Here is an 18,544-nt window from a genome sequence, read left to right on the forward strand (position 1 = left end):
TAAAACATTAAATTGTCATTCTCAAAGTCTCTGGAAAATTACTGTATTAATCAAGTATTAATCCATGCAAAACTAGGACCAATGTTTTGGAGGGCACAGGGAATTGGGAAGGAGGTTCCTGGGAGGATTGGCACTTATAAAGAGTCCAGAAAAGATAGAGAAACTAATAAAAAGGTTTTGTTATTCTAAATGTTTGCTGAAATTTGGCTTGAAAAACATTTACATATAATCAGAAGTGGGGACTCAAAACTTTTAAGAAATGACTGGCAAATATAAGGTGTAATTCTAACATTCTCACCACTATTTTCACGAATTAATTTAAAAGCAATCTTCTTACACTGGCATAGGCTCATGATTTAAAAGGGGGGGGGGAGAGAATGATGGCAAGAAAGGATTTAAACTGTCTCTACTGGTCAAAAGGCCATACTTCACATTTTTAGATCCTTCCCTTCTTCCACATATCAGAATAGCTCACTACAACTAATGCTGGTCCCCATGTTGCCTGTGCCCTCAGCTTTCCCTGGGGCATCAGATACTTCGATAGAAATAAAAAAGTCTCAGCTACAAACAGGAGATGTAGTTTTAAAAATATCTGCATAGGTATGTCCTTGGCCTCCAATATTTTAGAGCCTTTCCAGCATTCAGATCTGGGCCGTCAGGTTCAGCACCACGGATAGCACCCTCATCTTCCCTCTCTAGACATTCTCCAAAACCCCAAACTATCAGGTTACGTATCTCAAATAATTCCAGATCATAAAATGTATTTTATCCTTCTTTTATATATATATATATATATATATATATATATATATATAATTTTATTGACCTCAGAGAGAGGAAGGGAGAGGGAGACAGAAACATCAATGATGAGAGAGTCATTGATCGGCTGCCTCCTGCACACCCCCGACTGGGGATTAAGCCCGCAACCCGGGCATGTGCCCTGACCAGGAATCGAACCACGCCTGGATCCTGGGTCTACGCTCAGCCGCTGAGCCACGCTAGCTGGACTATTTTATCCTTAAGTATCTCACACATACCTTAAAGATCCTTGGAAGCCAAGAAACAGGCACTGCCACCCACATTTCGACAGACCATTCCCAAAGTTGCTTTATTAAATAACATATACCCTTAATTAACAGTGTTAAAAACTATTTTTAAAAATAAACATTGTTTTAAACTGGTCCCTCGACCACCACACCCTGACAGAAAAATTGGGGGAGTGAAATGTGGCAAGCTAAATTCCTTTTACCACTGCTTAACTAGCTCAAACTCTAAATGCTAAAACATATGTGCTCAAAAAGCAATGAGAAACCAGGCACTTTGACTGAAATGTCTTTCACCCACATCTTCCTAAATTAACCACATGAAACCACCATAAAAATACTTTATGAGGAAAAAGTTCTGAGAAGGCCTATGAAAGACATACAAGTCCACCAATGGAATATTATGCAGCAGGTTTTTTTTTTAGAAGTACCTATATGGAAAATTCTCTAAATTATGTTTAAAAAAATCTTTTAGACACCAAGCAATAAATGCAACTATTGTTATGAAAGAGATAGAATATGTTGGAACAATAATATATAAATTGTTATTTCCCTTTATATGAATAAACCAATACTGAGAGGACCCATAGAAACTATAAAGAGGTTATATAGAAACAGAAGAGTAATCACCATATACACACACTAACATCATGTGAATGTACTATAAATCTTAAAAGTAATTTGATGCATGGCCAGTACTTTCAATTTAGTCCCTTGGTTTAAATCTGTCCCACTACAACTGCTTTAAAACATGGTTTGTAAAATTAAGATGTTATATAAATGTAAGCAGTCTAAACTGTGGCAAGTCATAACTTGCCTGATCCGTGATTCTGAAGATTCTGAGATCCAAATGAATTCATATTATTGCTGAAAGTATCTTTCAAGGTTTGTTTTGGTGACTTGAGCTAGAGTACTTTTTCACCAGAAGTTATGGTAATAAAAGTCGAGATCAATTCAAGAGATCTTATGGATCACCATCCACACCACCTTACTGTGTAGGGTGGGAAAATGAATAAACTGGACCACCATTTTTCAACAGCAGAATTAACTGCAATATGGAGAACGAAGAAAGCCTAATATTTTATAAAATGAGAGATCCTGTTCTAGTGTTAATGAAAATAGGATTTCTCTGTAGTTGACCCTGGAAGGCAAGGCAAGTAGAGTTCTACAGTTGAACAGGGTTCTCCTGAGCAATAACCCATCTTTTACACAGCAAGGTACACATTTTTGCTGGCCTGACCAATTTGCTCTTTTCCACCTTTCATAAGCATGGAGATGGTGGTCAAAACCAGTGGATGTGAAATGGCACAAAGTCCCAGGTTGGTCCACCATGACATGAGAAACCAAGACAACAGGCCCCATGAATCTCCAAACCACCATGGGACCTTTGCAGAAAGTTGGCAACTCAAGTCTGGCTCTTGGGGGACGGAAGATCCAATTTTTAAAAGCTCCTCATGAATGAGTTAGTTCAACAAAAGGATTAAAAATTTAATTAAGACAGTAAATCCCTGACCAGAAAGCACCCGATACCCACAAATGTCTGTACTAGGCTTCCAGAAATATTCTAAATGATAAATAAAACTACCTTCTTTATCATCAAAAAAGTACAAGATTGGTGTATATATACATTTATCGCTGTGTGTGTACGTGTGTGTGTGTGTATATATATATGTATATAGTGATCACACTTCTGAATTTTGTCCCGCCTAGCTGGAATTTTCCCAGATATGTCAACTCTCGTATGTCCCATATGAAAACCACTAATTTTTTGATACACAATGATCTCAAATAATAAGACTGGAGACATGCCTGGCAAACACCAATGACAATATCGAATGCCTCAAAAAGACAGACCAAAGTCTCTGATAGGCCATATGTCTGCAGGGTAAAAAAAAAAAAAGCAATTATCAATGCAAAACATACACGACAACCAGAAAAATAACAGATCATTTGTATTACTCATGATTGGTAAGCCTTTTCACAACAAACCTTGTGATAAGTATCAGAGGCAAAATTTTAACATTTGTGTAAAAAAGAACAAAAGTTCCTTTTTTTTAAAAAGTAACTTTAGAAACACACAAAAGACTACCTTTGCTAGTTACAAATCCTCTATACCCTCCTCTTTTACTGAGGATGCCTATACTTATGTACAGCTTTCCTTCCTGCTGATTTTCATTTGTGATGTCATAACAGAACTACTAACCCAGAGAACATGGCCAATTGCTATGGAAATGATGCAGCACTAATTTAGCATCTGACTCTCACTCCTGGATGAGCTAACAGATAAAGAACATTATTCCAATTTGTTGGTTTTGGCATTTTCTGTCACTTCATAAAGATTTCTCAAACCTCTCCCAAAAAGGCTGGGGTTAGGGAAACCAACCACCACAATAAAACTTCAGTCTTCCAACTAAGATAGTTTCAGGACCACAAAGATCCTGGTACGCAAAGATCCCGACATGCCTCAGATTCACTCTCTACTCAGTCTCCCAGAGTCCTACTTGAATTTCCCAACTAGTGACACAGCCCAGTGAGCAAAATGGCAGAACACAGACTACCAACTCAGTCCCTGAAGTGGTCAAGCAAAGCCTTTAACTGCGCATCTTAATCCCAAATCTACCAGTTCACAGTGAATTCCAAGTCAACCCCCCATCCCCAGCCCCCACTGCCCCAGCTTTTCTTGGTCTTCCTCATCTATCCTCCAGCACTGAACCCATTTTAAAGAATATTACATAAAACAGAGGTTATAGTGGTAAATTAGAACACTGGTATCTTTCTGGGTACTCATTTCTTAATTGGCAATCCCAAATATATTTCAGAAGGACAGTTCAGAAATATCAGTATTGATTCTGGAAACCCATCAAGCAGCATTAAGTCTCCAATCTGAACTCTAGTCACCTTCTTGTCCAAGTCTGTGGTTTCCAGCCATGTCTGCATGGCTCTGCAGCAGAATCTGCTGGGCTGGGGGAGGGGAGGGTTCTCTCATCCACATCAGAGTGACTACATAGAATCTCTAGGAGCTCTATACCTCAACATTCTTTTTTTAAAGTTCCCCACAAAATAAGGACCAAAAATAGATTCAAGCAATTTTAGCATTTAAATAATCACCTTCAAAAGGCAAAGTACCTGGCTCTATGGGGTGGCTTTCAGGGCACAATACTACTCTGTTAGGTTCTCTATGTGTGTAGTTTAACAAGATGTAAACTGTGCGTGTGGTTGTACGCATACATTCTTATTGTGAAGCTGTACATTGTGAAGTAGTTTGGAAATTTGAAAAGCACTAAAGCACAACCACAAAAGATGATGTGCAGTTATCAAACTTGATGTAGCTTAATTGTAACATTTAGCTTATAAAAGGTTCTCTTTTGTATGGCCATGATTTTGACATCTGAAAAAGAGAAGCAATATTTGATTTATTTTTGTTAAGTATTTAGGGTGGTGATCTGGTTGGAAGCATTTGAGATCTTGCTCCCCTGTATATGCTGTCAACTTAGCTCAAATAAACTCTTATAAAGAGTTTATTTTTTAAAATCTGCTTCCCTGGCCTGTTTGGCTCATTGGTTAGAGTATCGGCCCATGGACTGAAGGGTCCCGGGTTCGATTCCAGCCAAGGACATGTACCTCAGGTTGCAGGCTCGATCCCCTGGGTCAGGGAGGATGTGGAAGGTGGCCAATTAATGTATCTCTCTCTCATCAATGTTTCTCCCCCTATCTCTGAGAAGAAATGGGAAAAATATCCTTGTGTGAGGATTAAAAAAAAAGAAAAAGTTTAAAGAATAGACTACTTCTTGGAAAACTCCATAACACAATAAATTGTATTGAAACCTCTTTTAAAAATCTGTTAAAAAAAAAAAAATCTGTTACTCGTTCCTTAGTTGTTGATTTAAGTTGCTAACACTGGGAAACCAGGTGAGGGGAACATGGGGACACACTGCACTAGCTTTCCAACAAATCCAGAACTTAAAAGTTTAAAAAGAGACAACATAGCAAGCCCTCAAACCTAGGAAGCAAGGAATATAACATTAAATTTATATATGAAAAATATGAGCATGGAGCATCCACATAAGCATATCTGAAATTCTCACACAATTAAGAGGAGAAATGGAGAGAGACTTGATTTTGGGAGGCGAGCATACAATGCAGTACACAGATGATGGTGTTAGAGAATTGTACACTTGAAACCTGTGTGGTTTTATTAACCAATGTCACCCCAATACATTCAATAATAAGTGAGTGAATAAATAATGGAGAAAGAAAAAAAAAAAAGAACCTGGAAGCTGAGGAATGAAAAGCTTTCACAGATGCCTGGGCAGGTGCACAGAGCAGAGCTCTTCAGGAGGGTCACCGGGAGGAGAGTTTGTGCCTGGGCTGGGGAGGTGTGAGCAGCACCTTGTTTGCTTGGAATAGTTCATGAAGCATTTACTGGCTCCCTACTGGATCTCAGGTAGTGATCATAAGCCCCGGGGTGAGGGCTTATTTTCCCATTTCCAGATGGAAACTTGGGCTTGGAGAGACTTTGTTGCCAGACCAGGGTCACAGGTAGGTATTGTGAGGGCACTGCCACCAGAGGAACCCAGGTCTGTAAGGCTATGGAGCCCCTGCTCTTTATCTTCCCTCCCTAAGATACTATCTGTGGCTCTTTGCTCAAGGAGGCATGCTCACTCCTTAGGTACAGTGCAAGTTTGATGGAGCAGCCAAATGAACCCAGAGGCACTAGTCAGGAAGAAATAAAGATGAAAAAGTCCTAAGCCCAGAGGCATGATGCTGTGAGAAGGCTGAGGTTCTTAACTCTACGGATATACTTTTTTAAATGCCTAATATAAACATAACCTTTAGTCCTGCACAACTTCTACTATATCCGCCCAATTTCATTTTTCTATGAAACTCACTGTGATATCTGCAGATTCACAATTACTATAGAAATAGCAGAGGTCCCTTTCCCTTTACCCAATTTTCCCCAAAAGGAAGATTTATGACATGTGTATGTGTGTCCACCACAGTCAAAGACATTGAACAGTAACAGAAGGACTCTCAGTGGGGGCTTTCATAGACACACTCATGTCCCTTATGTGTGCCCCTCCCCAAACCCTGGCAATGACTAATCTCCACATCTGTAATTTGTCATTTCGACGACGTTACAGAAATGGATGTAGGTATGTAACCTTCTGGAAGGAATTCTGAGACTCAGCAACTCCCCTGAGACATATATTGCTAAGCAGAGTTCCGTTCCATTCCACGGCAGGGACACACCACCATCTGACCACTCACCTGGATAAAATCTGGGCTGTTTCCAGTTTGGGGATAGAATGAATAAAACTGCTATAAATACTTTTGTACAGGTCCTGGTTTCACAATTATTTTTACTTTTGTATTTTAAAGAATGAAATGCTCAGAGTGGAAAGGCAAGGGGTGCAGAGAGAAATTATGACCTTCCCCCCTTTGAGCCAAATGGGAAGAAAGCCATCATTTGATGTGTCACCTTCCACCATTTCTCAATGTTCACATGTAGGCACATATGCATAACATGCATGCACTTTTTCTCAGGAATAGAAAAAATGGCACACTAATCACACTACATGGGTAAATTACAGCTATCCTGAGTCAGTATGCATATACATATGCATAAATATGTAGATGGATTTAATTCTGAAAAGCACCATAACATTATGTGATGATTTACTCAACCATTCCCTTACAGATGATAGTTTCCAGTTTGGGGGGATTTTTATTGGGGAGGGGGGCACATGCATGATGCATAGCAAACAACTCTGTACTACGGTTTTTGCCCTGCTGCACGTTTTGTAACCAGGCCTATTCTCAAACAGATCTGGTCCCCACAAGTAGTTTGCCATGCTCGTCCCAGTAGCATTTATCAACAATGCAGACAAGAAGCAGAACACTACCAAATGGCTCCGAACAGCTAACTCCAAGACACACCTCCGGCATAAAGCTCACATACTGTTCAGAACTCCTCCTGCTCTTACACACAGGTCCATTACTATTATTTGGAGGAATTCAAATACAAATTCTCAATGTATGGAGCCTAGCTCCAAGCTCACTGAGAAAAGCAAAAGGCAGCTGACAATCCAACAGAGAAAGACAGAAGGTACGCTGAGCGGGACTGAGAAGCAGGATGCAGCAATCGGGCCAGTTATAAGGGAGGGTGTCCAAAAGCCAGGGAAGCACTGACATGTGGGGCACAGCAGGGGCAGAGCAACCAGGAGGGAGGTGGGTAGACATAAGGGACACCCAGGCTGGGAGCTGCACACTCCCTAAGAAACCAGAGCCTCCTGAGATCTGAGAAACAACTTCCTGCCACTCGGAGAGAACACTGGGTTCTGTGGGAAAACTCGGCAACTGTGAAGTCAACTCCAGTTCCCTCTGGGGGAGTCTTCCACGGCAACCCTGGGCCTCAGATGAGACCATGGAATACAGCCAGTCCTTGGACAGACCTGGAGGTTGCCAGGGACTGAAGTTCTTACAAGGATACAAACGTAAAGATTCGCATGTCTGAGTTACTCTCATACCCCAAGTCTGACAATCAGTCTTTTCTCCCTTCCCGGACTCGGTGGCTCCCAAAGTTTATGACCCTCATGGCCACTGGGTGGGGGGAAGGAGGTGCCAACAAGGCAACATGGCCCATTTGCTAACAAGCTCACCTTCCAGTTACAGACAAAGGTGCCCGCTGCCCACTGGCTCTGCGGAAACAAAGCACTTTTCAGCCCTCACTCCCTCTGTGCCTCACTAGGAAAGTGGAGCCTCCCAGAAGCAGTCCATTTCTGAATGTGGTCCTAAGTGGAAATCTTTACGTATGCTCCAGAAAGATAATTTCTAATCCAAATCAATCCAGTACCAAGGACTTCAAGTATCCCCCCTAAAGGGTGGGCATTACACTATTTGCCTGCAATTACAGACATTCTAATTACCTCTAGCATGTCTTTCCCAAGCAGGAAGAACCTAGAGGTGCAGGCAAGCATTTCTGGCCAGGACTGACCAGAGCCCACGCTCTTCTTTCCGAAATTAGTCAACCTACTTATCAACTGTCTTGTGTATGCCAACAGCTGGGAGGGGCCCTGGGCATCTGGAGGGAACACACAGATAAGCTTCCCAGTCCCCTGGAGCTTACTTACTTTCTTGTGGGAGGAGACAAGAGGGGACAATTGCAATGGAGGGGAAAAGAGAGTATTAACAGAGGACATGTACCATCGGCTATGAAGAAAGAGGCAACATCTAGGTCAAAACTGCAAATGAAAAAGAGCCAGGTGGGCAGAGATCCTAGAGATGCACATTCTAGATAAGCAAAGGAGAAGGTGGGAGGCGTGATTCGGACAAAAGCTGGGCAGGGCCAAGGCTGTGGATGGCCTTGAAGACCATGATAAGGACTCTGAATTTCATTCCAAATGTTTCCTCTGGGCATGTGCCCCTCACCAAATGAAAAGAAAGCTGCCATTGGGGGGAGAGTAAAGGGGCGATAAATGGTGACAAAAGGAGACTTGACTTTAGGTGAACGCAACAAAATATACAGATGGTGTATTATAGAATTATATATATAAACCTATTTAATTAATAACCTATGTCACCCCAATAAATTCAATAAAAATTTAAAGAAAAAAGAAAAGAAAGTCACCATGACCTTGAAAGCACTGCTCAAAGAGCGGCTCTCTGATCCGTGACAGCTAAGATGGTTCCAGTTTGGACCTTGGCTGCCAACCCCATATACCCACCTGGTCAAGCCTGTCCTGATCGTCACAGGCAGACAGATGCTCCCTTGCTGTTCTGCAGAGGGTGTGAGTGCCCCTTAGGGCTAGCCTGCCAGGTTAGCAGGGCAGCATCCTCTGGTAGCTCTACGAATTCCTCTGGTCATATTATTAACAAGGAAATTATGGCTTAATCAATACAACTCCAAGGTGTTCTGGTTTTATTACTTTTATGATTTTTACATGATTTGGCTACATGTACCTCCCATTAAACTGGCTGGGAGCCCACTTCCAGGTGGCAGTCCTGTCCTACTAAACCAGGCCGCCTTTGGTCCTCTGTCATTGTTGGGCTACCACAGAGCCTAAAGTCAGTCTCTGCCCAGCTACTAAGTAGTAGAGCCTGAAGGTTCGAAGTAGACACTTGTATTGAAACCCAATGGTTGGTTCTATACTCTGAAATTATCCCAATTTAAATTAGTTATATGAAAATAAAGCCACAAAGAAGGTCACATATAAATTTGTGTTCCTTAAATAAAACTATTTGTTTGGGGCTTTCTGTTTGGCGTGATTATGTAAAAACCATCTGCTCCCTGGAGGATCATCCTAACTGCCAATCATGTCCCACAAACCCTAACTGATGACTATGAATGCTGGCTGAACACTGAGAGGGGTATGCAATCCTGCACAACTGCAGAGCCTATAATTATGTCTGTATTACTTTCTTACACATCCGGTCTTGTTCCACAGAACACGAGGACCAGCATTATCTGCTAAGTTGTGTGGCACAGGCCACTTGTGGAAAAGAAAGTCCCAGCACACCCTGCAGAAACAGCTTCACTGAAGCTACAGGATGAAGGGAGAAAATGTTTGCAACACGTAAGAGCCACAGGATTGATACCCAGAACACACCAAGCTCCCAAGAGTTAAGAACATCCCAACTACAAAAAGGAGAAATTCATAAGAAAGAAAAAAGACTAAAAAATATGCTCAACGTCCCTAATTAACACAATACCATTTTTCATCTATCATATTACCAATGAAAAATATTGGAAATGCCCACTGACAGTGAGGGTCTTGCAAAATGGGTGGTGTTAAATGGCTAGCTGGAGCGTAAATTTACAATTATTCCCCCCGAAGGTAGTATTTAATAAAACCAAAAGTCAAATCTTTTCACACAAAATGTCATTTCTAAGAATTCATTCCAAAGAAAACTAGCATATATACCCAAAGATATACACAAGCAAATTTCTTACAATGAAATACCTTTTTACAGAGAAAAATGAACAAACAATATAAGTGCCCATTAATACCAAGGGCCAGCTATTATATGGGTCCATTTATATGAAATGCCCAGAAAAGGCAAATCTTTAGAGACAAATGTAGATCAGCGGTTGCTTAGAGTTGAGAGGGATGGGTACATAAGGAATGCAGAGAATGGAGAGGGGTACAGGGGTTTCTTTCTGGTGTGATAAGAATATTCCAAAGTTGAGTGGGGTGATGGCTGGAAAACTCTGGGACTATATTAAAAGCCTTTGAATTGTACACTTTAAATGAGTGAATTGCAAGGTATGTGAATTATGTATCAATAAAGCTCTATTAAAAGGGGGGGCACAAGAACAAATAAACAGGCCTTTTCACCTGAGGACAAAGAGTTCCACAATCACAAATTTCTGAGAGATCTGCATAGTAAATGATGTGCATACTAAGCAACAGTGTCATGTATAAATGGTATATTTTCTGCAGAATTTCTCTAAAAATAATATTAAACAGTTTGGTATTTTAAAAATTCAATTATATAAACGTTTTCTTATGTGTGTAACTTTACATTCATGTAGGTTTAAATAAAGTAAAAGTATATAATCAGGAAACATATCCTTCAACAGAGGAATCATTGAATAAATTACAAGGATGTCCTTACGGAATGAATGAACCTCATGTATGGACCTGTGGCAATATCCATAATATATTAAGGATACAATGTTTACTCTTCCGAGGAATAGAGTCTTTCTTTCTAGCTTCCATGTTGTTTGACTGTTTCAGTGAATATGTATTACCTTTACAACCAAAGTAAAAACATACACATAGAAGGAAAGCAAATCATGGTGCAAAAACAGCATGACCTATTGCACAAGCATGGCACCACCTCAATAGCCCTCAGAAGTTGTGGCAGAGAAGGGAAAAGACGGTGTGCCGGCTGCCTCTTTGGAGTCAGAAGGAAGCGGGAATCTGGAACAGAACCCAGAACAAAGGTATTGCCTAAGCAATCTGTGGCCTAGAAGGTCAGTTTACACCTTGGCAAAAGGCAACACCCTCTCTTAAATGCCTGGATTTTCCTTAAAAACTATTTAAAAAGACAGGGCAGTGGGGGCCGGGGGGTGAGGTCAGAGGTAGAGAGATTTTAAACAAGCTAATTAAAACTCAACAATTAGTCAAATACAACCAATTTCAAAGGAATTCCTTTATTTGAATAAAACCACAAACAGAATAACCTAGAACAGAAGACTAAGTTGTTCCGTTTTGTTTGTTTTTAACAGGTTGGTGCAGGCAGACAACCACTCAGGTTTTACCCTCCTTTTGAGGGGACCCACCCTGGGTTTTAAAAGAACACCCCCATTCAAGACCTTATGAAAAACGGATGGCCAAAGAAATGGTTTAAAAGTTCCTGGAAGACTAGTTTCCCAGGAGTAGCAAAACAATTCTGGGCTTTTTTTTTTTTTTTTTAAAGGGGGGTGGTCAGTCCACAAACCAGTAGAGACCTTGAATATCTTTGGTGCACTAGCAATGTCCCCTGTGAAAACTGGACATCAAGAGGTAAAGTCACTGGCACAGGAGACATACAGTGTTCACTGACTGGAAATCTCACAGTAAAGATATCAGTTCTTTTCAAATTAAACTATATGTCTAAACACAGTCCCAATGAAATCCCAGCAGCATTTTTTTCTACCTCTAGGCAAGCTGATTCTAAAATGTATATGAAAAAGTAAAGGAAATGAAGTAAATAAAACAACTTGGAAAACTAAGCACACAGTTGGAGGAATTCCACTACCTGATTTTAAGATTCACTATGAAGCTTCACTAATCAAGATGGTGTTGCACTTGCAAAGTGAGACACACAGACCAATGAAACAGGAAGTGTCCAAAAACAGACCCACATAAGCACGACTATTTGATTTAACAAAGGTATAAGCAATTCAGTGGAAAAAGAACAACTGGACACCCACAGGGCAAAGCAAAGACCCTCAACCTCATACCTTATACAAACATTAACTCATGATTGTAGATGTAAATATAAAATTTAAAACTAAAACTTTAGATGAAAACAAGTAGGGTGGGCAAAGAATTCTTTGTCATAACAACAAAAGCAATACTCATAAAAGAACATTTTGATAGACTAGACTTCATTAAAACGAAAAAGTTTTGCTCCAGAAAGACAATGTCAAGAGAATAGACAAAGTACAGGTTGGGAGTAAATATCTGCAAATCACCCATCTCACAAAGAACTTGTATCCCAAGTATATAAAGAGGTCTCAAAACTTCATAGTAATAAAAAACCCCAATATTTGAACAGATACTTCAAAGAGGAATGGCAAATAAACAAAACCTGTTTGACCATTGGCAAGTAGATATATGCGAATTAAAACCGCACGAAGACACCACTACCACTACCACTACAGGACCACCTTTAAGTGGAAAGCAAATTTCGGGTCTCCATTTCCAATTCATAGTATGCCCCCATCCCAGGGACCATCCAGCACGGCTTGCTCCCCACCCCAATGGTATTAACTAATACAGAAGTGGGCAGCCCCCTCCTGTGGGTGACTAGGCTGCCACAAATCACCTTCCAAACATCTTCACCCACTCTGCCAAGGAGTTTTAAGACTTACATATAGAACAAAAGTCAATGCTCTCTTTGTCCCAATGAGCTTTTGGGAGTTAGAACTACTACAATTCTGTCCCCAGTTGGGTTAATAGCACGAGGCTGCCACACACATGAATGTGATGTTTTAGGCACTTACACTCAATTTTTTAAACTGGAACTGTAATAATGAAATATGTCAATATTTAGAAGATCTGTGTAACTCAGTGAATCATATTTTCCAAATAACCAACGAATGGTATTAGAAAAGATCCATTCAAAGTACAAAACAGACCAATGAATTTTAACATATTAGAACATGAAAAGTTAATTCACACGGTTCCAATCTGCATGGTGCTATTAACCTTAAGAAGCTACCAAGCTTTGGTGTGACACTGAAAAACTGCCACAAGTATCTGAAAAGGGTATTCAAGTACACTCCCTCTTCTAACTATATGCCTCTGTAAGACTGGGTTTTCTTTACATTTCCACTAAAATTTCCACAAGCAGCTATGAGAATCCAGCTGTCTTCTATTATGTAGACAATAACAGAAATTTTTAGAAATGTAAAACTAATGCCATTCCTCATTAAATTGTTTTGAAAAATAACTTATTCCTATAAAAAGTGTGTTCTTTGTGTTTCCATCTACTGGTTTATAATCTTTAAGTAAATACCTAAGATTGACCTTAGATTGCATTTTTAATATGGCAAATAATGATATAACCCACTTACCCAAAAGCTCGTTGGGGTTCTGACTTAAAAACTCTAACAGGATTCTCACGACAAAAAGTTCTGATAGTCCAAATATCAGACTGACTGGTGGATTTGTAGTGTGTTGCTTTAGTTACATGCCCCTCCCTGCAGGGTTCCCACTTAGGAGACACTGCTAGCAATTTGGAGGGCGAAAAGTAAAGGAGCCCCACATTCCTTTATGCCTGGGGTTTCTCTGCCTTGCGGGCCCTTAGCTTTGTGAGATTTAAGGGCACCTGAAATGGATGCTAGTGTTTCTTCCCTTGCACACCACATACGTGCCTGATAAACTTCAGCTCCAGAAGAGACCAAGACTCAGAATCCATGGACTGTCAGCAGCATCTACAGCTGTCCATTGTAAAAATCTAGAAAATTCCTTTATCCATCTCCACTGCTACTCTGATTGGACCCTCAACTGACAGGGATAACCTCATGTTATGCCAATCTGTTAATTTCATTTAGTGGTGAAGCACATTCATAACCACAAAAAAGGTCCGTTTTAAAAACACTGAATAAAATCTAATACAGAGACAGAATCATGAGAACCTGCACATTCTTTGATCCAATATGGTGAGGTTCTACAGACAAAATACTATTCTGCAATAAAAAGGAATGAAACACTGAAAGGGCTGGGGGAAGACAGGAAGTGCCTTAAAAACTACAAGATTTCTTTTTGGGGTAATGAAAATGTTCCAATTTTGATTGTGTTGATAGTTACACAATTGTGAACATACTAAAACCTACTTAATTATACACTTTAAATAGGTGAATTGTGATGTATGCGAAATATACCTCATATAAGTTGCTATTTTTAAAATCATGCTGGTAACTAACATTTTATCAGAAAGACATAGAAGGGCAGATGTAAATCTAACCCTTTGTAACTGTTACCAAAGTGGGTAAAATTAAGGTTAACTAACATTGTGGCATGTTTCAGTCTGACAAACTAAAATATGAAAATGCATTTGATTATTTGGTACTGAGGACAAACTATTGTTCAAGGAGTAGAAAACGACCTTGGCTTGTCCCTATGCTTCTGACCTAGACCTAAGGTAGGGGAGAGAAAAGCAAAGGAACACAACTCTGTGTGTCAATTACAACACAATGGACTGCCCAGGAAATACGAAGAAGATACCTCTATTTTCCTATTTTCATCTCCCCAGAAGCCTTGCCTCTGGAAGTCTTACCTCGAATTCCCCTGAACTCAAATCCTAACCCTCCCTTACAGGCGAATGCAAGTACCACTTCACCAAACCTTCCAGCTTCCCCACAGCCTAATGTGATCCCTCTCTTCTCAACTTCCAGAGCCCTATCTTTTCAACCCTACTGGCATTCATCCCTTTCTATCTGACATTAATTATGTATGCATTAATTATATATATAATCTCCCCTGCTGACTTCCTTAAGCAAAGACATCTTATCATTTCTTCATCTTTGAACCACCCCACACAGTGATTCAGTGATGGCCGGATTCTGGGGCAAGTATGCAATATTCTGAGGCTGTTTGGAGAGCCTTCTTTCTAGCTTATTACAGAAGAAAATGCTTGGTTTCCATTATTCTAAACATTCTTGTTCAAGGCAAAAAGCCCACTAGAAAGGCAAAGGTAAAACTGAGTTCACAGGCTGGGTCTAGAGCAGCACTGGCCATACAACTTTCTGTGACCATGCAGATGTTCTACAGCTGTGCTGTCTGATATAGAAACCATGTGGCAACTAAGCCCCTGAAATATGGCTAATGAGACTGAGGAACTGTTTGATTTTACTTAATTTTCATTAATATAAACCTAATCAACCAAGAGGCCACAATACTAGACAGTGCAGGTCTAGAAATCACTTCATCCTTCAGAGCCTGGGTTTCTTCGCCTGTAGAGTTGGGGGTATAATTAACACTTTCTGACCTAAAACAAATTCATACAACCAAGTGCCCTCTGATATCAACATACCCAAAATGAAAACAGCATTTTAAGAAAAATAAAGGGCTTCTTTAAGAAAAAAACAAAACAAAAAAAGGATAGAACTGAACTTCATCAAAAGAGAAATTAGACTTACACGACTGAGCTGGGTTGGCTCAGTGGTTGAGCATCAACCTATGAACCAAGAGATCATGGTTCAATTCCCTGTCAGGGCACATGCCTGGATTGTGGGCTCAATCCCCAGTGGGGGGCAGGCAGGAGGCAGCAGATCAATGACTCTCTCATCATTGATGTTTCTCTCCCTTCTCCCTTCCTCTCTCTGAAATCAATAAAGATATATTGAGAGAGAGAGAGAAATTAGATTTTAAGTACTGGCCATTACAGGAAGCATTCTGATTTGCAGTAGTTAATTCCCCCTCTCCTCATATCCCCACTCCCAAAGTAATTAATAACCAACTTTAGAATAATCCTGAAGATTTATTAATTTGGCAAGGACTATGCTTTTAACATCACAATCCGGGTGAGCTGAGAATGCTGAAGGAGGCGACAACCACCTGTCACTAACTCACACTGCCGTGTCTAAGATACAGAAGCTGTGCAGCTGGCTGCCATGTGTCTTGAAGCTGAACTAGTCAGCTCAAGAAACCATATGCAATTCTGTTTATCACTAAGAGGTCCACAGATGACCTCACTTATTTGCATCCTCTCCAGACACCCCCCAAATTAACTTGCTTGACGGTCCTGACTTTGCCAACCCACTGCTCAACACATTGGCAATTATCATTTGGTACTATAGGTCATTCTGTAGACATCTTCACTCCTGGCCAAGTTCCTTGAGACCAGAATTTGTCTCTCATCTTCACATCTTTTCCCTGCAGAAACTTACACACAATTGGTAGCCAATAAATATCCTAAATCTACCATCTGCACAGTGACTGAAATCACCCATCTGATGCAATGTCCAAAAAAGGGTAGGCTTTCAGAGGAAATCACAGAAACTTAAGACTCCTCTGCTCACACAATGCCCGAGAGATGGGTCCTACACTACATTGTGAGAGCAGAGGGGACATTCAGAAAAACTAAGAGCAAAAAGCCACATTTGTTTAAGCTTTCTTCAGTCGGTGACTTAATAGGTAAAGGCTGATATCCAGCCAAGTGAGGCTTTCTGTATATTTAAAACTGTTTTGCTACAGTTTTTGACTACTACAATCACTTTACAAACTAAACATGCTTCCCGAAGTTGCCTATGAAGATAGATATCCTATTTTAAAATTCCATGTCATGAAAAGAAGCCCCAAAGAAAAACATTCAAAATATGCCACAAAAACAATACCACACAGCTAACTGGAAGTTTAGTTGGGCAAGGAGACTAGCCTCTAAAGTCACCTCATTCCTTTGAACCCCTACTCAGTTAAGGAATCCTGGAGCCCTGACACCTCTGACCCAGTATTCCTTCCACCTCGTGAAAGTTTGTGTCCCAAGAAAGAAACCAAGTGATCTGTAAAAGTGAAGGAAAACAGAGCTGGCCAGGGCTTTCGAAACAGAACATGGTCCAGGGAGAACAGCCAGGTTCATGCCATGTGTGGTGGCCTGCTCATCTGTAATGCTGTTGTGGGGACAGGACCTGAGTAGACGAGGTCTGTACCCTGGATTAGGTGCCCCACTAGCTAACCCTGTAGGTCTACAGAATTGGGTGCTTTGAAATGCATCACACTTGTGCCCTGAGCCACAGCTGACAAGACTTGGGCTTTCTTCATATGCCCAGAGCCCAGCTAGTTTGCTTTAGGGATGATTCATTTCAGCTCAGGATCTTACAGCATGATACTGAATATCTGGATTCAGTTAGTTACTTCAATCCTCGGAGGGAGGAATCATCTACCTTTAAAAACTCATACTATTTTGTTCTGTGTCTTCTGCCACCCTATTCCACTTAAACTGTAGGAGTGACCCCAGATGATTTTGGCAATGAGCTACTTTCTATATTCAAACCATGTGATGAACCACACAAAAATGTTCAGACTAGGAAAACCAGCTGCACCTTACCAGTATGGGGTGGTGAGGGAAGAAACATAGAGAAAGCAGCAGGGGTGTCCCTTTTGAAGTTAAAAAGCAGTGACTGCCCTGGTCGATGTGGCTCCGTCGTTGGCTGGAGCACTGTCCAGTGCACCAAAAGGTCACAGGTTCAATTCCTGGTCACGACACATACCCAAGGTTTTAGATTCGATCCCAGATCAGGGCATGTAGCCTGGGCACGTATGGAAGGAAACGGATATTTCTCTCTCACATAGACGTTTCTCTCTCTCCCCCTCTCCATCCTAAGATCAGTAAAAATATATCCTTGGGTGAGTATTAAAAAAAAAAATAGTGACCACTACCTTTATGACCAATGGTGTCTACTGGCCAAGATGAATCTCAAATGGCTGTGAAGCCAGAATGTGTAGGTTCATATCCCCTAACTGTCCCTGAGAAAGGTTAACTTGCTCAATGCTTGTTTTGTGCTGCTGCATCTATTTTAGTATTGCAGTAAGGAGCGCAGCCTGCACATCATATGTCCTGGCAGAGTGAGGGTTAGCTGCCTCGTACTCATCTAGCTTCTCTGCAGTCTCTAGTTCAAGGCTAGCTACATTTATTGGGCACCCACCTCCTTAGGTCTTGTATTAGTTTCTAACTGCTGCTAGAATTACCACAAATATAGTAGCCTAAACAACACACACTTATTCTTTTACAGTTCTAAAGGTCAGAAGTCTGAAAATGAGGTTCACTGGACTAAATAGGAGGTGTCAAAAAGGCATGTCCCTTTTGAAGGCTCAGGGGGAGAATCTGTTTCCTCCCCTTTCCAGCTTCTAAGACCACCTGCGTTCCTTGGCTCCCCTTCCATCTTCAAAGCCAACACACCACACCTCTCTGACACTCCAACCTCCCTCTTTCATATGTTAGGACCCTTCTGATTACAGTGGGCCACCTGGATAATGCTGAATAATCTCCCCATCTGGTTATCCTTAACTTAATCACATCTGCAAAGTCCCTTTGACTTGCAGGTGACAGAGTCACAGGTTCTGAGGATTAGGACACAGACACCTTTGAGGGCCATTATTCGGCTGGCCATAGATCCTGAACCTCTAGTGAGAGGCCTGCAGGTCCCTACCCCACCCTGCTGCTATTCTATACCTCCAGCACAACCATTCCAGCCCTTCCCTCTTTTCTAACGCAGCTGTGCATCCCTTCCCCAGTGTAAACCAGTCCTGTAGTGCAGCCACCTCCTCTTCACCATTCCATTAAAACCC

General features: G+C 41.0%; 1 protein-coding gene across 1 annotated transcript in view; it reads right to left on the bottom strand.

Annotated features, from left to right (window-relative positions):
- The window catches only part of USP7 (ubiquitin specific peptidase 7), a 59,805-nt gene that overhangs the window by 31,698 nt on the left and 9,563 nt on the right, over positions 1-18,544 (bottom strand). The gene's annotated exons all lie outside the window — the stretch shown is intronic.

Source organism: Miniopterus schreibersii (assembly GCF_964146895.1).
Source record: "Miniopterus schreibersii genome assembly, chromosome: 3".
NCBI classification, from domain to species: Eukaryota; Metazoa; Chordata; class Mammalia; order Chiroptera; family Miniopteridae; genus Miniopterus; species Miniopterus schreibersii.